This window comes from Mandrillus leucophaeus, unplaced genomic scaffold, assembly GCF_000951045.1.
Source record: "Mandrillus leucophaeus isolate KB7577 unplaced genomic scaffold, Mleu.le_1.0 Scaffold363, whole genome shotgun sequence".
Classification (NCBI taxonomy): Eukaryota; Metazoa; Chordata; class Mammalia; order Primates; family Cercopithecidae; genus Mandrillus; species Mandrillus leucophaeus.
Genome location: NW_012103843.1, coordinates 687587 through 712362, shown reverse-complemented (window position 1 = coordinate 712362; position 24776 = coordinate 687587). Strand labels below are relative to the sequence as shown.

General features: G+C 45.1%; 1 protein-coding gene across 1 annotated transcript in view; it reads left to right on the top strand.

Annotated features, from left to right (window-relative positions):
• COL4A1 (collagen, type IV, alpha 1) overlaps positions 1–24776 on the top strand; it is a 153340-nt gene that overhangs the window by 41000 nt on the left and 87564 nt on the right. The window contains exon 2 of the mRNA XM_011989780.1: positions 12082–12141. The gene's annotated coding sequence lies outside the window, so the exon portion shown is untranslated. The remainder of the gene's footprint in view (positions 1–12081; positions 12142–24776) is intronic.

Here is a 24776-nt window from a genome sequence, read left to right as displayed (position 1 = left end):
CTCATCTCCATATTTGGTTCCCTTGCTTTCTCTTTCTGGAATTTCCTCCTTTGCTTTCCCGGGCACTGACATCCTTCCCGTGGTTCTGGGCTCTGAGGTCCAGTTCACCTGCTCCCTCGAGGACACACGTTCACAGTGCCTGCTGGTTCCTGACAGGGCAGCACCACTCAACAAGTGGCCGTCCTCCTCTGCTGTCTTCTCCTCTTCCTCCCGGCTATCGTCCTCATCCAAAATCATTTTTCCTTCTCCAGCGTCTTGTAGTTTTGTTGCAGTCGTCCTGTGGAGTCATTTAGTTTTTCTGATGTGTTTTTCCCCCTAGACTAGAATACACCAGAAGGTAGAAGCCATGCCCTATTCACCCTGTCACCTGGGGCCCAGGACAATTCTTGAACACCACGCAGGTTTATTTAGGTGTCCTGTCTCTAGCTGGAGATTTCATGGGGAGGAGGCTGAAGTGTTAGATAAGATTTAACAAAAGTTAGATAAGATTTAATAGATAAGAAGAACATGAGATATACAGCTTGATTCGTAGAATAAAAATCTTCACATAAAATTTGTCTAATTGACAGTAAAATTATCAGTCAAGAAAATGAGACCTATTACCTTCTCCTGTCGTAAGATAAGGTCAGTCACAGTCTTTTCTTTCCTTTGTCTCCTTCCCCCTCCCTTCCTACCATCCTCCTTCCCTTCCTTTCCCTCCTTTCCCCCTGTTCCTGCTGGCATCACCATCCTTTTGGTGGTCCTCACTAGGAAACCTCCTGTCTTCCCCCCATGACACTGAATTGGTCCTTGAGCCATGACCTGCCTCCCTCCCTTGCACTCTTCTTCTCCTACCTTCCCGCAGCTGCTCTGCTCTCGCTCCCATCCCCAAGGGCAAGGACTTCCTTGCAAGTCTCCTCACTTCCCTTCCCTCCTCATGCTAATCCACTTGACACAAGTCTCACAGATGAATGTCACCAAAATCCAGCGAATGGGATTGGTTTCCCTCATCTCTGAACCTTTAGACCCTCCCCAAGGCCTGCTAGAAAATGAAGTGGAAGCCACTTGGCCTTTCGTGGTCACAGGCAGCTGCCCCACCTGTGTCCTTGAAGCACTCTTGCCTTCAGGCAGCCCTGTGCAGGGCTGAAGCCAACACCTGGGCTGTTCTGCCGGCACACAGACCTTCTCCCCGGGAAGTGTGCTCCTGCTGGCTTCTCTGACCACCTTCCTTGTAATGGGCTTAACATGGTAGGGGCCTCAGCTTCTCTCCTCTTAGCCAGCAAGCTCCTTGAGAACACATGTCTAAGTCATCCTTTACCCTCCAGATTGCAAGTACAGTGGCAAGCACATAGTAAGTGCTCGATAAATTGCTACCAAGTGAGTAAGAGTAGCAGGCCTGTTCAGTCGCATATTCCCCAGTTCTGTGAAAAAGCAGGACTTACCTAAGTCTGCTTTTTAGAAGAGGAATTTATCTATTTAGGATGGGGACACACAGAGAATGGCGGGAGGTCATATAACTTGGGTTACATTCCACATCTCCACTGGAAGAGATGAGTGGAGAAGATGAGCACAAAATCAGCAATGATTTAAAATATTTAATTGTGTAAGAAAAAAAGTGGTAATACTGCCACCACTGGTTTTTCTAAACTCTGTTTTTGAGATGCATGTCCGTCATGCTTGAAATATTTCACTAGTCACTTAGGCTTTTCATGTTTCCTTTTAAAGTGTGTTATAAACTGTAAGGCTCCTTAAAGGGTCAGCTGGTGGAACGCAGTGGGATAAATAGAACATGGGCGCTGCTGTGTCTTCCTCAGAGCAAAGCCACCCTCCTGCTTCTGTGTGTCACTTCCAGAGGCAAATGGAGCCTTCAAGATATGCTTCAAAGAGAGTTCTGTTGATGGGAATACTATCTGCGTACTCCCTCTTGCTAGCCGTCCAGTAAACGTATGGATCATAGTATTAAGCCAGACCATTTGTTTGGAATTTCTTGCTTCATGTGACAATATGCAGTGCACTTCCTGGACCACAGAGGGACAGACAGCAGCTGTTGGCTAAGTGATCCTCTGGTTTCAAATCTAGACCCAGTTAGGAGTTCTTCTGAAGGTTGAATGCCGTAAAGGTTGTGGGTGGGGTCAGAGGGCATGGAGTTTTCCATGGGTGGGATCACGTTGGTGCTCAAAAAGTTTTATATTTTGGAGCATTTTGGATTTTGGATTTTGGGGTTGGGAATATTCAACCTGTAGTGCATTTCTTTTACAAACCTTCTCCTACTCCAGTTAATCATGTTGATGGGCATGAAGACAACACATGATAGTTTTTATATATATATACACATACACACATATACGTATACATATAGTTATGTATTATATATAAAATACATATATACATATAATTATGTACAGAAACATGCTTTAAAATTAAATGTTATTATAAATTTGGAGATTGTAGATGGAATAGATTAAAATGTAATTTATTTGGCTGGGAGTGGTGGCTCACGCCTGTAATCACTTTGGGAGGCCGAGGTGGGTGGATCAGCTGAGGTCAGGTGTTCGAGACCAGCCTGGTCAACATGGCGAAACTACATCTCTGCTAAAAATAGAAAAATCAGCCGGGCGTGGTGGCAGGCACCTGTAATCCCAGCTACTTGGGAGGCTGAGACAGGAGAATTGCCTGAACCCGGGAGGGGGAGGTTGCAGTGAGCTGAGGTCGCGCCAAAGCACTCCAGCCTGGTCAACAGAGCGAGACTCCACCTAAAAAAAAAAAAAGTAATGTATTTATGATGAGGAATTAATAAAGAAGACACTTACACCCAGTTGTTGGAATTTCTGTAAGTCTTCCCGTAAATGTGCTATCCCTTTTCAGATAGCGATTACAGACTCCTTTATCAGAGTCAGTGTTACTAGGACTAAGGAGAATTAAGGCGGAGAAGACTGTGCCTCTGCTATAAGTCAGGCATGGGTTCAAGGTCTTTATGCTATCAGGCTGTGCGGCCAGGATCTCAAAAGTTAAACTCCTGTCTGCCTCGGGAATGTGCTGTCTTAATTCTGTACCGGCTCGCACCTGTGCCTGCCTGGCAGCCTGTTCTCGCCGTCTTTCCCTCATGCTGGGTTCTTCCTAGGTGAACAGCCCTGACTTTTCACAACTCGGCTGAAGTGTGCCCTACTTTGGGGGTTCCTGAGTCCCCCTCTGGCCTGCCTGTGGGTCTCTGCTCAACTCCCTTGCAGCCCATGTTGTATTGTAATTTCACTTTTCCTTATCCGGCTAGCTCACACACTCAGCTCTGTATTCTTAGCAACGGGGGGTGCCTGGCCCATGCAGGCGTGCAGTAGGTGGGAAGTAAATCTCACCACCTGTTAAGAAAAAGATGAATATGACTGGGCACTGCCAGGACCTGTGAAGGAGTGCCTGGCACAGGCCTGCTGGTGCTGCCCCTGACCCACCCGCTCACCCTAGTCTTGGGCATGGGCCTTGGGGCTGTCTTGCGTGCGCTGGGCTTGGGAGTCAGATGTTGAAAGTGAAGGCGGAAGCCCACATGGCTGGTGTAGGCCGGGGTGGCACCAGGGTGTGGAAGGAGTGGGCCATGGAAGATGAAAACCGGGGATAGCTGGAAGAACTTCCAGCCCTTCAGCACAGCCGGGAGCTGCACAGTTCTCCAAAGCTGGAAGAAATCGTCCAGCATCTTTTTTCGTGCCTGGCTGGGTAAAATCTGCTGTTCTTCAAAGGGTGCCTGTAAAATAGGCATTGGTGGAATGGAGGGGCTAAAGATGAAAGTTACAAGGGACAGTAGCACGGCTGGTGGGAAAGGAATCCAGGGAACTGGGAAGAGTAGCTATAAGAGTGACAGCTCTGTGGGAGGGAGATTTCTCCTCTGGGAGTTTGAGCTTCATTGAGAGAACAGTGTGTCTCTCAAGTCTACACATTTGCCTGGAGCCGACACTTGGTTTGGGAGGGGCTCCGTGGGACCCGGATGCTGGGGCCGTGCTGGCCTTGCCCCACTGTGCTAGTACGTCAGGCCAGTGACTCACAAGCACGGGAAGGCTCGTCCCGGGTCATTCCTCCCAACAGAGTTTCCACCCATGGGTCCCGGCGGACACATACAAAGCCCACCAACTCATTTCACACACAGCCATCCGAGGAACCACTGACCCACAGTCTAATCGTAATCACATCTGCTTGCAGCTGGACAAAGACCAATGACCTGAAGGTGAAGTGCTGGCCTTCATGGTCATTCCCTCCAGGCCGTCCTATTCCCCAGGCAAGAATATTTAATGTCCACCCCCATTTAGTGGGAGAAAGGGAAGAAAAGAAGTGAAAAATTAGTCAACAGAATTGTCTGACGGGGAAAATGGGACCAGAACTGCAGTCACATGTTGATCCTAAGTGAAGCCAAGAAAACACCCTCATTTCCTCAAGGCGTGTGGGTTCTTGGGAGCCTTTCTGCTCTGCAAACTCAGTCTCTAGTGAGAAGCAGAATAGAGCATGTACCTCACGTGTACGAATCTTAGTCATGCTACAGCACAGAGACATGTTACATATTAGAAATTCACTGTTTCTCACATTTTTTGTGCTTTTTTTTTTTTTCTTTTTGCCGAGAATGTATCAACTCTTGTTTTCAAATTAGGGCAGAAATATTGTGTAACTCTAAACAGTAGTAAGGACTATTTTGTTTCTGTGTGTTCCATTATTAAATGGAACCGAAATATTATTTTATTTAACTAAATTGCCCTTTCAGGGGAGTTAATGCTGAAGAATTATTTTCACATCTTTGGGGTCACATCTATCTTACGTTAGTCAAAACAAAATGATGATGATAATAAAACAAATGTAGATGAAAGCACATTGATTTTGAGTTCTGTGAGAATACGGGAGAAAAGTTAATTTTACCTTTAAAACCACAATACTAAATATATTTTTGGAAGTTGAAAAATGTTGTGCAAATGTAAGCTTTTAAGAAATCATTATTTATACTACAACATTTGGCCTATTTTGTTAGTAATTTTTAAATGCCATGGACACTTTTTTGGGGAGCTAACTTTTATTGAAGTTTAGAAACTTACAGAAACATATCGAAGGCAAAGGGTACAACTCAGTGCATTTTCCCCAAGGTGAACATACTAGTGAACCCAGACTACGAACCAGAACATTACCAGAAGGCACAAAGTCCCCTGGGGTCCTCCTCTAGTCATTAGCCCTCAAGAGTAACCAGGATCCAACGTCATCTTGTTAGGCTTTGACTTTTATAGGAATGGAGTCACCCAGTTTGTCTTCTTTTGTGCCTGGGTTCAGCTTGCTCCGGGTGCTGTAGCTGGCCTGCCCCGGTGTGGCTGGGGACTCCCTTCCGTGAATATACACCATCGTTTCTCAGTCCCTTGACCTGTTTCCAGCTGGGGCAGTTGTAGATACTGCTGCTGTGAACAGGCTTGAGCATGTCCCTTTTTCTCTAATTTTATTGAAATACAACAAAGTGCAAAAATCTCAAGTGTACGACTCGATGAGTTTTTACCCATGTATACACCCATGTAGTCACTGCCCGCAACAAGCAGAGAATGTTTCCTGCACCCCAGAAACCTCCCTTGTCCCCACCTTTGCCACCCCCTCCCCCCAGAAGGGCATCACAATTCTGACTTCTTTCCCCACAGATAGAGGCCCCTGTTCTTAAACTTAATATGATGGGATCATCAGAGTGTGCTCTCTTTGGAGAAGTTTTAAGGTTCTTGTTTAGGGCATTCCTAGGCCCTGGGGGTCCATGGAGATGGAGAGAGCCATTTCGCAGAACCTCACAGCCACAACGGTTAAAACAAGTGTGACACAAGCAGCACAGGCCAACAGGACAGAAGCTAGGAAGTCCGTTCTCCATATACAGTCTGTGAGGTTTCACTCTCCGACAAAAGTGTGAGTGCCTGGTGCATCTGTGTGGTTGTCTTTTACTCACCACACCAGCATCTTGTGTGTGTGTGAATGAAGTGGTATTTAAAGTAATAGAATCGAGGCCGGGTGCGGTGGCTCACACCTGTAATCCCAGGATATTGGGAGGCTGAGGCACGTGGATCACTTGAGGCCAGGAGTTCGAGACTAGCCTGGCCAACGTGGTGAAACCCTGTCTCTACTAAAAATACAAAAAATTAGCCTGGCATGGTGGCCTGCGCCTGTAGCCCCAGCTACTTAGGAGGCTGAGGCAGGAGAATGGCTTGAACCCAGGAGGCAGAGGTTGCAGTGAGCTGAGATCCCGCCACTGCCCTCCAGCCTGCGCGACAGAGCGAGACTCTGTTTTAGAATTGAAAAGATCAGATCCCGGCAGCACGTGATAAGGGTCAATGGGGTTTTGCCCAAGTTGCCTCAGTTGTAGAAATGTACCAGTGCGTCCCTGCTGTGTGGCCGTGGGGCTTATCCCTGGGAGTGGAATTTCGGGGAAGGAGCCGGGGCCGGGGCTCAGCTTCAGCAGGGGCTGCCAAGCGGCTTCCAGGGGGGCTGGGAATGTTCCGCTTGCAGTCCCACCGGGAGTGTGTGGGGCCCGCGCCTGCTGCGCACTTTTAATTCTGCCCAAGTAGCCCTAAGATACAGTCTCTGGTCTCCATACATTGATTTAGTCGGGTAGGTAATTATTTAAAAGACTCCCTGAGGAAGTGCTGCAACCAGGAAGAGCCCTGGACGGCAGTATCACCAGGAAAGTATTTTGACATTTTGCACAGCATAGGGAATGCGAGAAAGAATTTGAAAGATAAGCTGTTTAGACTTGGCAGATCTCCACATGTCCCTATTTGGTGGGATGTGAAACACATAAAAATTGTTAAAGCTGTGATGTTAAAGGTCTATCTTCCATCAAAAGCAGGAAAAAAATCAGAAAATTGAAGACTTCATCCTGTTTAACTCATTCCAAATATGCCTTCATCAGAAGACATGTCCTAGTTAAATTGTATAACACTGCACCCTTCTCCCCTCCCTCCCTCTCTCTCTCTGCCACACACCCACCCACACACCCACACACACACACACACACACCCCCCAGTAGCATAGCAGCTGGAGTTCTTCAGTTCAGTTAAAAAGGCATCCTCCTAACAGAGTGAGTGAGCTTTCCTCTTTTTGCATCTTCTCGAATGGAATTCACTTTAATCTTGAGAAGAGCGCCCTCTTGGTCTATAGATCCGAGAAAACCAGAAATAGGCTTTATTTCGTATTAAAATCATTGACTTCTCTTCCTCCCCTTTCTTCTTTGGCACTCGTACTGCGTATTGTAAAATCTTTGTGTGTTTTAAGAACTTAATATACTTTATAACATTAATACTGATGGTAGATCTCTGAATATCTTAATTGAGCATGAAAGAAAAGTTTCACAGCATTAATTATTTTAACATATCCTGAAAAGTTGAAGAGACTTTCAGAGAATATAAAAGATATTTGGTTTAGGGATTACTTTGTAGTACCTTTGCATTCCTTTCATATTGTATTTTTTATTTTCGTTTAAAGTTGATCTCTGCTATTGGAGTTATGCGTGCGTGTGTGTGTCTGACAGAGTCCATTGGGGACTATTATTATTATTTTCTTTTCTGTTTCAAACACAGTTAATTCAGTTCAGCTTCCATTTAGAGATAACTTCTTATACTCTGTAGGCCACATGATCTATGGGGAAGAGGCTAACAGGACTTTCAAAAGTGACTTGGTTTTCATGAAGTTTGTCTACAGTTTTAGGAGCATAAATAATAAATTCACCCCCAACTCCAAGAGCTTTCTGGGATCCTTTTCTTCTGCATTGGTCTGGGGTACCTGTGTTGCTGTTGTCCGTGGCTGGTCTACTTCTATAAGAGAGACCGAGACCCTCACCTTTCTTTCCTTTGAGAACTGCCAGCCATATTCGCTGTCTTCCAAGTGGAGACTGCCTTCGTGACCGACTTTCGTCATCATGACCATTTGGGTTAAGTGTGTGCCTCACAGGCAGACAACACAGGCACTGCTCCAGGAATTTGGAACTCATTGACCCTAGAACATCAATGAGGGGAAAACCAGGAAGAGGACGAGCACCGCACAGAATGTACCAGTTATTCCCGTTCTAGAATCTGAAACAGATGGGATGGGAACTCATCTGTGGGGTCATCCAGACATGGGGAGAATGCAGAGCCCTCATAAAGGCCCTGAGATGTGCAGCCATCAGGGGGCCAGTGGAGTCCACCAGTCTGTTTATAGCTTTAGATTTTTCTGGGAGTCCAGATACAAGATGTAATTCCTCAGGAAATGATGAAATGGTGACATAGCTTTTCACATGTCAGGTCACCAGTGTAATTGTGAACCTGGGTAACCTGCATTATTTATGTACCCCTTTTAAACATAGTAATTTACAACAGAGAATTAAGACTTGCATTACTTAAGGCTTTTATTTTGATTCACTATTTCAAGCTTATACATTACACCTGAGTGAAAGGGGTACTCAGGTCATCTTTTGTACTTTTTTTTTTCTTTTTAACAGTGAACCCTTGAATTGCAGCTAAAATACCTTGATATGCCAGGTTGAAACCCAGCACAGGCCCTTATATAACAGAAAGGACCAGAATAGTGATATTTCAAAACAGATTTTATTTAACCAAGTAAACATACATCTTAGGATATTTGTTTGTCATTCTTGTCATTCTAAAGGCTAGTTTTGTTTGTTTGTTTGTTTTCTTTTGTTTTTAACAAAACCATTTACATAAAATGCTAGACCACCCAGAATGTGACACAAAAATCGTGGTCTTAGACATCTTTTGTTCTGAAAAGTTGACCCTAATTTAGATATTTCTGGAATGATCCATTTTTTAGAATTGCCTTCTGGGGCCAGAATTGATAATAAAGTTCCCTACACAAATAAAGCCATACCTGTTTTTGGTCTGGGATTAAAAAAAAATACTTGCTTATGAAAAAGTGTAAGGTGGTGGGGGAAGCCAGGGGTCGGGGGTCAGCCCTTTCTCATCTCTGATTTTCCTCAGTGTTCGTTAGTACCTGAAGTGGTCCCCAGGGTAAAACTACCCACCCGCCTGTCACCGGCATCTGCCAGGGGTATTTCTGTACCAAAGGCACAAGAAGCTTCTTGACCCCAGTGTCCACAGTCACAGCCCTGCAGCCTCTTACCTGCAATCCCAGGCAATGGAGGCATTCACGGATGGCTTAAGGGCACAGTTCCAGGAAATTCATTTTTATAACCTCCCTCAAACTGCAGAAAGATGAGCTTCTGAGATTTTATCAACGTTTCGGAAAACTCCAGATCACCACATAGCCATGTTCAGCTTCAATCCCTTGAATCCCTGCTTAATCTGCTCTCTCCCAGAAAGCAGCAATTGACTCACAAGTCGAAAATCCACACTGCTTCAGGCTGGTGTTGAGTTTCTGCCAGCTAAGCCCAGATGACTGCTGGACATTTCCTAAATGGACTCAGCAGATACATGAGACTTAGCCTGGTGGGTTTTCCTTTTGATATCTGTAAGAGGGGGATGAAACACAGCAGAGTTTAAAGAACAGAGACGTGTTTCTGAACTTGGCTCAAACGCAAACAGGTTGTAGGCAGTGGCATAATCCCAGCAAAGAGGCTGTCCCGGAACCCCAGGGACTTGGAGATGACCTGGTGATGGAATAGCTGGTCTGGACAGCTCCAGGTGCCAGGTGCCAGGTGCCAGCGCACTCCCCAGAGTCTCCGGCTCTTCCCTGGCTACTCTGTGATGTGCAGCAGTCAGGCAATCATTGCCGAGTTCCCTGTTTGGGGCTTTGTTGCACAGCGCAGTTGTGCACGAACGCACTGTGAGTTGAGGTGCGCGTTGCCACTGGATTTCCATCTACAGTTGTTATTTAAGGTTGCTTACATGGGCAACACCAGTAACAGCACCAAGAATACAACCGTAATTGGGTCCTGATTTCATCAATTCTAAGATGTGCATTTATTATGTTTTAACAACTCTGAAATTGGGATAGATCTAACAACTGATAATGTGTCATTGTTTAATTAGTGCCATTCTTTATTTCTTAGTATGGGTTTTACAGTTGATGTCATCTTAGATGAAACAGAGCTTACATCAGGCTCAGTGCTACGGGAGCCGGGAGCCTGGTGTGAGTTGCAGGTAGGGCTGTCCCCGAAGCCCTCAGGGGGTACCGCGGAGACACGGGAGTAAACAAGGAGAAACGTGATAAGCCTGACAGTAGAGACATGCAGTCAGCTTTTTGCAGGAGCCAGGTAGGGAGCAGGTGACCCTCACCTGGGGATTAGGCACATGGCAGTGCCGGCTGAGTTAGGTGCCTCTGGTGAGGTCTCTCAGTACTCGTAGTTGTCTATTTTGGAAGAACGTCCTGGAGCACAGGTTACAGATTTTTCGCCTCATCTCTTTGGATGCCTCTGAGTGGTCACCACAACCCAGATTATGAAGCAAATCTGTGCACATGGATTGATTTAAAATGTTAGGAGGTTATGAGAGTGTAGGCTGAAAATGGCCTAAAATGTGAGTCAGAGAAAAACACAGACCCATCATCTCTGGAGTTTGCTTGGACTGTTGTCAGCTGTTCCCTTTTCCAAAGTATAAAATTGAGAACAGCTTACTGTCTTGGAGGCACTTGTTCAGATTTAGCTTTTTACAAAATAAATATCTCCAGATGTGATTGTTTTTGGAGAGGTCTCCATGGCAGTGCAGCTGAGGCTTTGGATATGTTGTTAAAAATATGCGCTTTGCATGATCACAACACTATTAGCGGCAAGATTTTATTTTCAGGAAATGACAATCACCTGAAGTGGAATATAAGTAAACATTTTCTATCAGACTTAAAGCAGAGCCTCTAATAAAGCTTATTAACCCGATTATTCATCTCATACCTCTTTACCTTCCATCCACAATACCTGTGTCTGTCATGGTTTAAAACTGGGATTCTTCTAAGGAAATTGCAAATGCGTGTATGTACCGACATATTTCTATCTTTTCATGGGATGGCAATTTTACATAATGGAAGTTGAAGTTGGGTTCTAATTTCCACTTTGTCCTAGCATGTTATAATAAACCTTCTAATTCAGTTTCCACATCTGTAAATGGGGATGGCACTACCCGTCTTGAAATGATTGTTATGATCATTAAATAGGATGATAGCTGACTGTGCATGGCACCTGATAGGTGTTTGAACACATGGTAGCTCGCTTCCTCTCCAGCTTTTATCACATGCTTGGATTCATGTCCTTGCATTTTTAACATTAAATTTTATGTTAGAAGTGAACTACAGGCTGGGCACCGTGGCTCATGCCTATAATCCCAGCGCTTTGGGAGACTGAGGCGGGTGGATCACCTGAGGTCAGGAGTTTGAGACCAGCCTGGTCAACATGATGAAACACCGTCTCTACTAAAAATACAAAAAGTTAGCCGGGTATGGTGGCGGGTGCCTGTACTACCAGCTACTTGGGATGCTGAGGAAGGAGAATCACTTGAACCCGGGAGGTGGAGGTTGCAGTGAGCCGAGATCACGCCATTGCACTCCAGCCTGGGCAACAAAAACAACACTTTGTCTCAAAAAAAAAAGTGAACTACAAGAATATTTTGTTGTTGACTGTTCTTTAATGGGACATTCAAGCTTTAATTGAATTCAAAAAGGAGTTCTTTAAGATTTGGGCTTAAAAATCAGCTCATTCCTTTATTCTTTCTCTGTACAAACTTTTTTTGCATGCCCGTGTGCCCTTGGGACCGCGCCGTTGGAAGCTCTCAGCCTCCCATGGTCTTAGGTCTGACACCTCTAAATAAGAAGGATGGACATTTTGGTAGCTTTGCAAATATGGGTGGTGCCCTGTTAAACTAATCCCCGAGGGAGCCAACTTCAAATAGAAATTAACAAAGGACAAAGTGTATAGGTGACATTGTTCACTTTTTGGACTGTGTAACACTTTGATTTGTTCTACTCAAGGATCTTTGTTTTGTCTATTTGGGCCGGGGATCTGCACCCTAAGTGGAACTGCATGATGGCCCCATGAAAACCAGTGCAGATAAGACTGTGTGCGAAGGACAGGGCAGGCTTCGCTTATAAACAAGTCAGGATGCCAGAACCATCTCCATTTTATATCAGCCTCGCTTTGAAAGTGTTCTTCTATTTAAAGATGTTTTCTCTTCCTTCCAGGGTGGCTGTGCTGGCTCTGGCTGTGGCAAATGTGACTGCCATGGAGTGAAGGGACAAAAGGTGAGTTGCCGAAATTTTAATCACAACATTTCTTTTTGAATTGGACAGTAAGTACTATACTAACAGTAACCGAATAATCAGCAATTCAGGTGAAAGCCTCATTACTGTTTTGATAATTTCCCCAGAGCAATACAAATGAAGCCCAACCAGGCTTGACATTACTTCTGAGTAGTAATATTATTATAATAGCTATTCTCCAAAGAATGTAACAGTATGTGGCAATTAACGTAGAAAAAGATATTTGGTTTATTTTCCTTTTTGACTCTAAGAGTAACAAGTATATTGGCAGAAAATCTGTTGAATCTATTGTACTTTTTGGAATTGATGTATAAGAACTAATTTTAGCATTTTTCCAGAAAAAGAACGATGTCCTATTTTACTTGAGGGCCTTCTCTTCAAATTAGTATTTTTAAACCATCTTTTAATCCATCACACGCTTGTCTAGATTTATTTATAAAAATATTGCTTGAGAAACTTAGTGTTTCCCAAATGTAAATTTAAAATATATTTCCAAGCAGACTCTTCCCCTTCCTCTCATTTAAGAATCAGGGCTCCAGATAAAGATAAGTTTCTCTGGAAGGCAAGTTGAATGTGTGCATTTCAGTTGGTCGGAAAGAGGGTGCCTGCCTGTTTTTTATCCAGGGAACAGTGCAGCATCCTGGTACCATCTGTGGGTCACTGTGGAAACCAGGTGTGGCCCTGAGGAAACACCACCACCTTAAGCCACTTGGCCTCTGGTGCAGGTGCGCGCAGCAGGTTGGGACCCTGTAGAATGGAGTGTGCTCTGTGGGATACTGTTTCCAGAAAACTGAAGGTGTCATTCTGGCCAGCGTGTGAATTCTTACTTCCCTCCCCGGGATGCCAGAGGTTTTATTGGACCACAGACTGATGCTTTTGAAATTCAGCAAATTCTAGTTTACAGACAATTCTGTGGTTTCTTTTTGGCTGTTTGCTGAAATGCCAACATTATTATTTTAAAAAATATGCCTGATAGTTGGTGGCAGTAGTGTCACCTGGATGGTTTTTGAATGAATGGAGTATGTAAGGAAAGTATCACATCTTTTCTTATCAACTCTAATTTATCTTCATGCTCTGTTTGTTCTCTTACTTTGGAATTGTTTCTAGCAGTTTCCAGTATGCATGTTCAAGAGTTATTTTAGGCCGGGCGTGGTGGCTCAAGTCTGTAATCCCAGCACTTTGGGAGGCCGAGACAGGCGGATCACGAGGTCAGGAGATCGAGACCATCCTGGCTAACACGGTGAAACCTCGTCTCTACTAAAAAATACAAAAAACTAGCCGGACGAGGTGGCGGCGCCTGTAGTCCCAGCTACTCGGGAGGCTGAGGCAGGAGAATGGCTAAACCCGGGAGGCGGAGCTTACAGTGAGCTGAGATCCGGCCACTGCACTCCAGCCCGGGTGACAGAGCGAGACTCCGTCTCAAAAAAAAAAAAAAAAAAGTTATTTTAAAGTAGAGGCAAGTGTTTCTCATGCCGCAGACATTTTGTTAAAAACCTAACTTGAAATATACATGTGAGCTCACCAAACTCATAAAAATGTCCTTAAAATTATCCAATGGAGAGCTCTGAGCTACCGACAGACGAAGTTAAGGCCTGTATCATGATTACTCTGTTTTCCATGTGACTTTGAAAGCATCAGGGCTGCAGCCAAGTTGGCCGTGCTCCCTCCTAGGGAGAGGAGGGTTGATGTCCACCTCCATTTCCATTTACTTCTGTCCAGCCGGCAGGCCTTGGTGGCCCTTCCTCGGCTCTGGAGCTTTGCAGACTTTCTTATTCTATCCACATCTATAAACTTGTGTATATTTTTTAGGCCAGGCGTGGTGGCTCATGCCTGTAATCCTAGCAGTTTGGGAGGCTGAGGCAGGAGGATCACTGGAAGTCAGGAGTTTGAGACCACCCTGGCCAACATGGCGAAACTCAGTCTCTACTAAAAGTACAAAAATTAGCCCGGCGTGGTGGCGCACACCTTTAGTTCCAGCTACTCAGGAGGTTGAGACAGGAGAATAGCTTGAACTCAGGAGGCCGAGGTTGCGGTGAATCAAGAACGCGCCATTGCACTGTAGCCTAGGCCACAGAGGGAGGCTCTAACTCAGAACTAAAAACCGAAAAACTTGTAATTTTTTTAGCCTAATTTATTTCAGTTTTTCCCAAAAATCCGCTCATCAAGACATGACAAGGGAGAATCATAGGGTGTAGCCTTCCCTACTTGTCAACTGACATCTCCACAACCTGGTAACACCCCTCAGCGCCAAGCCGCTTCCACTCCGAGTGGGCTACGTGTGTGGGGGAGGCAGGGAAGGCGGTGTCCAGCACCTGGCCTGAAGGAAAGGGGCCTCCAGCATTTTATCTCAACATTGCCTGAGGAGGAGCCCTTGCTGGGGGCGGCCCCCTCCGCCCAGGCCGGGTCTGTGCCTGTCCTGGCTTGGAGCCTGCATGGGGCCTGCCCCCTGCTTAGGACAGGAAGGCGGAGAAGTTGTGGGGCCATATGGAAGTTGTGTCCCGAGGGAGGTTCCATGCCAGCTTCCTACAGGAGCCAGCTTTAGTCTTGACACTGGGGGTTAGCAGAGTCCAGGCCGGGACTGGGATGGAAGGAGCAGGATCCTGCTCTTCTCCTTGGTGACCTTAGCCAGGTTTCCCACCAAGGGACCCAGGCCAGGGAGCCCAGCACCTCCAGGACTTTTTTTAGCCTGATCTGCTCCTCTACACTCCTACTTCTCCATTGCCAACTTTGGGGTTCTTACTGTTTAAAAAAAAATTTTTTTTAATTCCGTAAAGAACATTTAAAATAAAACGCTAGCAAGCTCTACCTTAGACCATTCTGAATTTGTGACTTAAAAGGCAATGATGATTGAATGGGTTCAGAAGGCCTCCCGAAATCTAGGCCTAGGACAATAGCTGAATGGTTTAGTATTATATCATTTTAACAAAAATAGAGAAGGTCTATTTTTTTCTCATCTTGAGCATAAACATTTCAGGTCCTATGGTTCACACAGCATTGAGAAGGGGAAAGGGCCCTTCCTCCCACTGACAGAGGAAATTTTAAACTTCCCCTTATTGTCTTGGAAGCCCTGTTAAAATAATCAATTTAATGATGTGAAATGCCTCAGGCTTCACTGAGATAGGGTTTCAGAGCTGGTTCCCCTTCTCTCATCCCAAAGTCAGCCAAGAAAGAAATGTACTCTAGGCTGGCAGGTCAGGAGAAGAAATGGATCCTCCTGAGTGGCCGCCACCTTCCACCCACTTTCAGAGAGTCCCAGCCCTAGAAATGCCGACCAAGTGTAAAAACAACACGACTAAAGGGGTTGGAATAATGGAATGCAAATCTACTGGTTTAAAGCACTGGTCTGCTGATGAGCTGCAACTGAACGCCTTCTATCCTCATAGAAATTATTTTGATATTTCCAAATGTCTACACATTAAATTGATTTTGATTGGTTGTTCTTAAAACAGGACAGTAGGAGGCACAGCTCAGATGCAGTTGGAGTTACCAAGCTGGGTCAGAATGTCACAGCCTTAGAAATTTGGAAATTATTTCTGAGACATATTTTCCCAGGTCTCTTTGAAGAAAACTTTGACACTGTTATTTGCAAACCATCAGTATCCTCAACAGAAACTGGAATATCTCCAGTACAAATCTCTTTTGACTAAGTTCTGCTTTCTATGGAGATATGACAGAATGCACAAAATGTCTTATATTCTGTAGACACTATAAATACATTTTAGGGCAACAGATCGTTGCTGGTGTTATAATCTCCTAGTTTTCATGTAATCAATAAATACTAGGTAGCTTGATCTGAGTTCAGCAGTTACATTCAGCAGACTTCTACTGGATTTCAGAGCGTCTTTGCTGAGTTGTTTATTTTCCCACTTGCCTGGAAGGCCACTCGTATCTTCAGATGTTTTCTGTTAGGTAATTAATTTGGCCTTGCACACAGTGGCTCTGTGCCTCTCCAGAGACTGCAGCAGTGTGGGAATGCTATCTCCTTGTACTGATTAGGGTTTTGAATGCTTGCCTTCACGGAAATAGCCAAAAGTTAAGCTCTTCTTTTGCTTGATAATCTGATTTTCTCAACTATTTAAGAGAGTAGGAAAGGTAACACATTCCCAGAAGTTACTGCTATCTGCTAAGGAAATTAACCATTTATGTTTTGCTAAAATAGAGTTTGCACAAGACGTCTTTCAAATAATCTAACCTGGGAGCCCACGTTTCCATAACACGATCACCATAGTCTGTGACCCTACAGTGTCCAAAAAAGGGAATTTAAAGTTAAACTAGAGATGGAAGACTGGTGCACATAAATAAATAACAAGGCGAGAGTAAATCATCAAATTCCAGGAGAAGCGGTTGAGAAAACAAATACAACAGTCTTTCTGAGAAGGAAGTGATCCCTGGGACCTGGAGCATAAAATCAAGGGACAACTTCCCCGATTCAGCAGGAGCCCAGCCTCTCACGTCCTCACTGATTCGCCAGGCTTGCTTGGATATAGACTAGGTTCATCTGTCACACACATGTGTGAAGACACATGTTAACTGAACTGCATGAATCAGAGAACACAGCTCTTGGGACCAGTCGATACAGGCTGTCATAACAAAGGTTTGAGGGTTTCTACTATAGTGACTCTCAAAAGGGACATTCCCAAGCCACAGTCTTGTGAGCAGGGTCTTAATTAAGCAGAATTGTAGCAATTCTAGTGAATAGTGACAACTGTGTGGGTATCTCACATCTTCTTGTAATACTTTAACCCTGCTGATACCCAGATCCTTGGCAAAGATGGAGAGAAGCAGCACATTATCCTGTTATTACTAATTAGATTGTCTATAAATCACAGCTCCTGTTCACATTGGCTCTGCACTGCAATAATATTGTCATCAGATAGAACAACCCAAGATTGCTTTCCAAGCAGAGAACTTTGAAAATGGCATTGCTGTCTGTTTGTCTAAAATGTGTACCTTATCTGATTTGAAAGGGCTGGAGAAGTCTGTGGCCAATCTGGAAGTGATTTCATTTCTGGCCCAGGAAATCTGGGAAGAATTTAATGTTGTATAGGGCTGAGTTTGTACAGGATACCCTTTTGCTTGTTACGGCAAACAGTTTGTAGCTTTACCAGCCATTTAGCGTCTAGATATTTGACACAATCGGTGTATGTCCATGGCATACCTCTGTATAAACCTGTTTCTCTGCATCTCAACATTCGGCTGTAGCTGCTGCTTTTACACAGCAGATCTAGGCCAGGATAGAAAAATCCTGGCTTGTGAGTATCAGAGCAAGAAAGAGAAAGAGACTGTATCTTGGGCCAGGCCTGGGGCTGAGTGTGTTTTGTGCACATTATTATAATATCTATGATCCAGTGGAAGAAACCAACCAGCCCAGGCTTTTTCCACTTGGTGGTATTGACAGTTTGAGTGGGATAATTTTGGTTGTGGGTCTGTCCTGTCCATTATAGGACATTGAGCAGCATCCCAGCCTTTACACATTAGATGCCAGGAGCACCCCCACCCCAGCAATCGTGACATAAATATATCTCCAGCTGTTGCTAAATGTCTCCTGGCAGGGGTAGGGGGTGCAGACTCAGCCTGGATTAAGAACCGCTGAACTAACCCATCTTCTATAGCTAATAAAAGACGAATAACAGGATTCAGGCACTAACCAGAGCACGACTCAGTTTCTACTTCTTCAGATAAGCAGATCCTAATCTGAGGGAGTTGGGCCGGCTGAAGACACGGCTCAGAATATCCCGAGGTCTTGAGCAAGTTCCTTTCCTCTTACTCTGTGGTGGACCCACCGCGCCCCTGGCCACTTGCCAAGGACAGCAAGCCTTCTGAAGCCTTTCTCTAATGGGTCGGGACGGGGAGGACTGCTGGAGGACCGCAGAGAAATGAGCCTACTCCTCTGGGGCCCTGGGCAGACCTCCCAGTTCCTGTTCTAAAGGAGTCAACCTGGGCCTCCAGCCTGGTTCAACAAATAACCCACAGCAAGCCCCTCATGTGTGACAAGGGGCAGGTCAGACAGTCAGCAGCCACTCCTGCCCCACTGTCCCCTCCTGAGACAGGTTAGGGGTGCCCAGCCCAGCAAAACGTGCATCCCACCCCATTCGGGAGTGCTTTTCCCTGTGCATTAGGAATAAAAACCTCTCTAAGGAAAGGCATTTTGAAGTAAGCCTGTTTCAGGCCTGTGAGAGGGCTGCAGAAACACCCCCAGCCTGAGCACTGGGTCACCCCACGGCCCCTGCCTTTCAGAAATCCTGGTGTAGACTCCACTCCACAGGAAGCTCCTCGCTCCGCGTTTAGGCTGGTGGTCTTCACTGCGTCTCCGCGATTCCCCAGGACGCGGGCATGGCCTTGCTTCTCACGCATCCTCGCTTTGACTCACAGTCATCGACTTGTGCCTCTGCCTCCTCCACATCTGGAAGAGGCGCCTTCTTTCCCCTTTTCACAGACTCCTTACAGCTGGAGAGGGATTGCCTCTGTCGATCCTTAGATACATGATTAATTAATCAATGCATGTTTTTCAGTTGTTACTTTGCTGGGCACTTTGAGAGATGCAAAATAAGCATTCTTGGTATATTTCTCTCAAGGCCATACAAAATAAGGAGAAAAATATTATCAGTAAGGAATGCCATAAATCTAATACCTAAATACAAGAAGAGAAGAGGCCACATCTTCCAGTGTGTTGAGTTAGATATGCCATTTTACATTGATTGTTTTTTATTAGCTCCCAATGCCAGAGACACTGCAGCGTCTACATGAGAAGGAGTTTAGGCTTGAGCTTGCGTGCTGTTTTTTTAACACATCATCTACAACATTCTAGTCATTTTTGTGCTATATTGTAACAATTGTCAAAGTGCCTTAGAATCTAACATTGTCTTAAAGGTAAGGGACTCACTTTTCCCTAAGATCATAAATTTAGGGTATTTTCTTAGTTGTAATTAAATCTTAGGTGAAATTCCTTTTTGAGACAGGGACTGTACTTTATATTTTTGGAGGATTCAATAATCTTCAATTTATGAATATATTTATTTCCATGGTCTTTCCTCTAATTTATACATGGGTAACAAGAGACATAGTTTCAGCCATGTTTTCATTATGAAATTAAAACATACAAGGACAGAGTGCTTTAAATATTCCACTGTATAGATGGACTGGCTCCTCTCCTTTCATTCCTTGTTATTCCTAGTATCTGTGTAGAATAGATTTGCATCTCCAGTAATTATTAAAGAACAATCATTATCTTCTTGTGTGATTATCTTTCTTGCATGTCTTCTTTCTTGTATGTGTTTTTAACAGAATATTAAAATTTTCCTATAAATTATATGAACCATTGTTTTAAATGTTAAAGGTGTTATGCTTCTTCTTAGATATTAAATTATTTACTCAAGCACATGAAAGCAAATGTTTTTGTGTAGACTCTTTGAAACTTTGGATAAGTTAATTTATTTGAACTAATAAAGGTGAGTTATTAATAAGAACAGTAATTTATTAAGTACTTAATATGTGAGAGGCACTGTGCCAGATTTGACATGAGAATTTCAAATCTAGTCTATTTAAAAAGAAATTCAATTTTCTTACTGATAAGTGTGAAATATATACCATAAAATCAAAACACACTAAAAATTACTCCTTAGTATACAATACTAAGGGGATTTAAAAAATAAATATGAGATTTGTTTAGGTCATACATTAAGCATATTTGAAATTACTAATATTTTTGAGGCCAGCTGAACGCCTTTGTTTATACATGTTTTGAATATTCCTGAGAGACAATAGTGTCTAGTTTAGCCTTTCCCAAAATATGATCATCAGACCATCTTTAGGATGTCAACAGATGTTTCCTCCGGGATGGAAACGGGAAGAGGTTCCAAGGACGCAGGCGTTTGGGGAAAACTGAATTCAGGTTAAATGGACATTTGTTGTTTTGCCCTGGGATGTCTCAGAGCCTGTAATAAGATAGTGTATCATCTGGACCTTCCGTGGGTGCCCTGACCTGGAAATTCCCCAGAGTTGCTAAAAGAACTGAATGAAGGATACTGTACATAAAAACACTTAAGAAATTTAAAATATCATGTGGGGACATGTGCATGTCATGTGAATAGGAGCTGCATCTTGAAGTTGCAATAAATGTGAGGAAAGTGTGCTTGTTAGCTCAGTTCTAGAAAGATCCATGGACAGAAAGACATAGACATGGATCCCCATGCAGCTAAGTATTCGCAATCCACAGGTGAAGCCTGGAAACCCAGAGAAATGGACCTGTTCCATCCGTGACAGAAGCACTCCCAGGACCTAAATTAAAGGGATGTTAGAATGTTTTGAGAATCTTGGCAGGACCATTAGGTAGTGTTTGTAGCTTTTGGATGCTTTTGGTGGAGGGAAAATGAGATGGGCTCACTTGGGAGGTCTGCCTGCAGTTTTCATCCAAATTTCTAATCAACGTTGTGGTTTTATCATCCATTTCCGGAATCATTACCCCTTAAAATGTGAGGAAAACGACTCTCCTTTTCTTCAATTCCGCGACTTTTCCAAATCCTGCTGAGAGTTTGTGTTGCCAACAGCTTTTCCCGATGTGCGTGTACTTACAGACGTCCAAACCCCTCCCTCCCCTCGGCCGGCCTTGCTTGGTCTAGCTGTTATTCAAAGGGGAACATGCGTGAGATGTCACTTTGTTGTTGCCATCTAATGGATTCCAACCCCCAAAGTATCTGACTTGGACACTCAGGCTCATCTGCAGGGCCCGGGGTTGTCTTCCCTCCCCTCCCGTGGGCTGGCTAAATGGGTTAATAGAATACATTCTCTTTCCTTTTCCGTGTTTTGTCTGGCGTTTGCAATGCCAAGATTTTTTTCCAGATGTCCCCTATTTCCTATTTCCACATACCGCACATGAATCATCATCTGGCAGCGGAATCGTGAGAATCCGTGTGATCAGCGTGGGTTCCCACATTCACCTACTTCTGTCTTTTTTGATAGTTCTTTGAAAACAATTAATTTTTTCAAAAAGTGTGCCTGAATCCAAGGGTAAAATATCAACAACATACCCTAGAAAAGGCCCTGGAGGCAGATCCGTGCTAAATGGTTTATTTTATTCTGCATGTGAGGCCCACCCGTCGCTGGCTCCCCTATGCCTTGGACGTCACTGACACACACACATCTCCTTCCCGAACAGGGAGAGTGAGCTGCACGTTCCCGTTTCCAGCTCCGCTTCGTAGTTCTGCCCATCGCAAAGTTTGCCCTTTTGCCATGCGCTGTGGGACCTGTTAGACTCAGGAGAGACCGTCATACAAATCGATGGCTCTTGATTTACAGCTGTATCTGGAGCTCACTGAATCTAGCGCAGCTTTAAAAGTAGGGAGCTGATTCTGTTTCCAAGTTCAGAAGGAGCAGCAGAAAACTAAGTATCTTGAATGGCAGATCCCATGCCGTGGCTTTTAAAGCCCAGAGCACTCTCCGGGAGTACAGGCTGTCATCGGTGTGGCCCAGCACTGGCAGCCTCTGTCCTGACTATTTATGGGAAAAACTATTTTTTGTAAATATGATCTTGACAAAACATTGGCTGGCAGGAAAATAGCTTTCTTTTCAGGGGAGCAAAATGAGAGTGTATATTTTAATTCAAGATCAAAGACTTAACATAAAACAAACCCTGACAAATGAAAACTGGGCAACGGGATTTTCCTTCTGTTTGTTGGTAGAATACTTTGAGCATTCAAATACGTTTCTAGACAGCACGTTGTGATGCTAGATAATTATGTAGTGTGGGTGTGGAGAACTGCACGCTCAAAAATGGTATTAACAGAACCCTCATCCTTGTGAAGTGGGTTAACACAATGTGCAATTAAACAAAGGAAGAATTAGTCAGAGTTAATGAGCAAACCAGATGACTCTGGGGACGTGGTGCCCCTTTGTCAGATTTTTCTTCCTTTGGCAAATCCATTAAACATGGTAAAAGTATACTTGATATAGCTTAGCCTTGGTTAATCGCATAGTTTTATGAGTTTAATGCTAACTGGCCCCAAATACAGTGATTCCAGATTTCTTCACATGAGAATCTGACACGAGAAACTAACAGTGATTCCTGGCTAATTTCTAAAAAGCTGTAATGAAATCAGAAGGGTTAAAGACCCTTGGTAGGGTTTCTCCTTTATTAGATATTTCAACAAATAGATGAAGGTAATGAATGATAGATGTGAATTTCTTACACACGTCTTGTTAGAGCCCAAGGACTTAACCAGAGAATTTTCTGTGAGTGTCCCACTGTAGCATGTTAGGGCCTTAGGTTAGTTTGCTCTCCTAGGTGAGAAATCCACAACCCCAAGACTTGAGTTCCCAAGTCTGTGGCATATGGCGATATGCTTGATTTTGAAGTGGTTTCCCCTAGAAGATTGGTAAAGGAATGACATCTGTCTTATAGTACAGCCAGTAAATTCCTTGAGCTGGAGAACCAATGTCCACTCATCCCAGTGCCTCGTTGTCCTGTGGGTTCCTGCTGTACCAGTGGGCCTGGGTGGTGACCAGTGGCAGTCCTGGAGCCTGCCCTTACAGGTTCATGATGGAAGATGCTAGCCAGTAATAGCACAACTGAACCCCTAAGTGAACACTCTGCTAAGACCTCTGGGGAGGGAGAAGGCACGGCTGAGAGAATGGATGTCCCACAGGAAGAAATTGATCTGCAGCGGGCCGGGAAGGGCAAACCGAACGGTCATTCACAGGCCCCAGAAGCTCAGGCAGCCACTCAGGTGCGGAGGCCCATGAGCTACGCCTCCAAACTCCATTTCCCTGTTTGTCATCAGGCTTTTCCAGATTTGGAAATGTTCGTGCTTTGAGAAATGTCCATGAACAACTGTGTCTCCTCACTTCCCCCTTCTCACTTCTATGCACAAGACTCTAGAACGTTAAAGGACACATCTCCATGAGTGTGAAACTGTTTGTCACTGTTTGTCTCTTTGTGTCCCCATGTGGGGCTCCCCAATCTCATCGATATGTCCTGGGCAAGGGCAAGAGGCACCTCGGTGGATCTTGTTCCCAGATTGACTGTTCCGTCACCACGTGGGCTGGAAATGCCGTGTGTTTTTCTGAGTCAGGGCTTTGGGATGCAGCACCCTGTCTCCAGGTTCTTGGAGTTTTATGGACGCAATGTCATTAATCATCCCGACGGGGCTGATGTGGGTGGCAGTTGTTGGATTCTGCCTACTGATTGGGAGGAGAGGCTGGGTGCCCTGCCCTGAATCTGAATGTAGAGGCCGTGGGTGAAGGAGTGCGCCCTGTCCTGCCTGGACCACACATCGGGAGCCCCGGGAGCAGAGATTCTGGGCTGCTGGAGGCCTCCTTGCTTCTGCCTCTGCACGTGGAACCTGCATTTCTTCGCAGGAGACGGTGGCTCCACAGGTGTCCTGCCTGCCAGGGCAGAGGAACATAGCACGGGGGACTTCCAGCCACCATGAGGAAAAGCACACCGGCGTGACTGGGGCAGAAAGCAGAGTGGTGTTCTCTTCTTTGGGGGCCTTTGATAGGGACCTGGGCAGGGTGTGGTGGGGGCCGGAGGTGCAGTGGCTTCTACAGGAGGCTGGGCAGGCTCTCTGTGGTTGTAGAGGAGCTGGACCATCCTGCCCCACCTCACTTGCCCCCTTTACCCTTCTTTCCTTTATATAATTTCTGCCCTTTCTGTTCCTCCCACCACAATTTCTCAATCTTGGAAACTGGGAAATTTCCCATCCACTTTTCCTTTCTCTCTGTTCAGGGCTCATGTACACCTGTGTGATTTTCCAGGGTATCACGACAAGCCCTGATGACTGGCGCCTGCCACCTGTGTGCTTTGTCCTCTCTACCTCACATGTGTGCATGCACACATCACGTGCATGCACACATCACATACATGCACACACCACACACATATACACACATCACACACACATACGCATACTTACCATGCACACATACCACAACACCACATACATATACATAGAACACACACCTTGCACGCACACACCACACGGACACACTCACACACACACTTTCTTCGGGAACCCCCTAGCCCTCCACCACGTGGCCTGAATGGAGTCCTGATTGTCCACCTGCTTCGGGCTTGGCTCTGCTCCTTTTTCCTGAGTTGGGGGTTTTGGAGGGTGCTGCTCTTGGGCACTCAGTGTGGATTTGATGCTGTGGGAGGGGACAGGAGAGCTGGTGGGCCAAGCTAGGAGGGCGGTGACTGTGGAGTGAGAGCCAAGGCCAGCTGGCAGAAGTCACCCATAAGAGGCTGAAGGTCTGAAGTGGGGGCCAAGGAAATTACTGACCTTTTACAGGGCATAGGCATAGGCATAGGCATAGGGTTTTTTCTTTTCCTCGTAGTCTCCCCAGGATGCTGTAACAGAATACCACAGACTGGGTGGCTTCAGCAGCAGAAATGCGTTCCTCCCAGTGCTGGAGGCTGGAAGTCCAAGATCAAGGCTCCAGCAGGTTCGAGCTCAGCTGTGAACCCCTTCCTCATAGGCAGCGCAAGGGCAGGGACTCTCTCTGGGGTCTTTTTTCTAAGAATACTAATTCTGTTCATGAGCTGCATCACCTCCCAAGGCCCCACCTCCATGTCATCACCTTAGGGGTTAGAATTTCCACACAGGAATTTGTTGGGGGGGGGG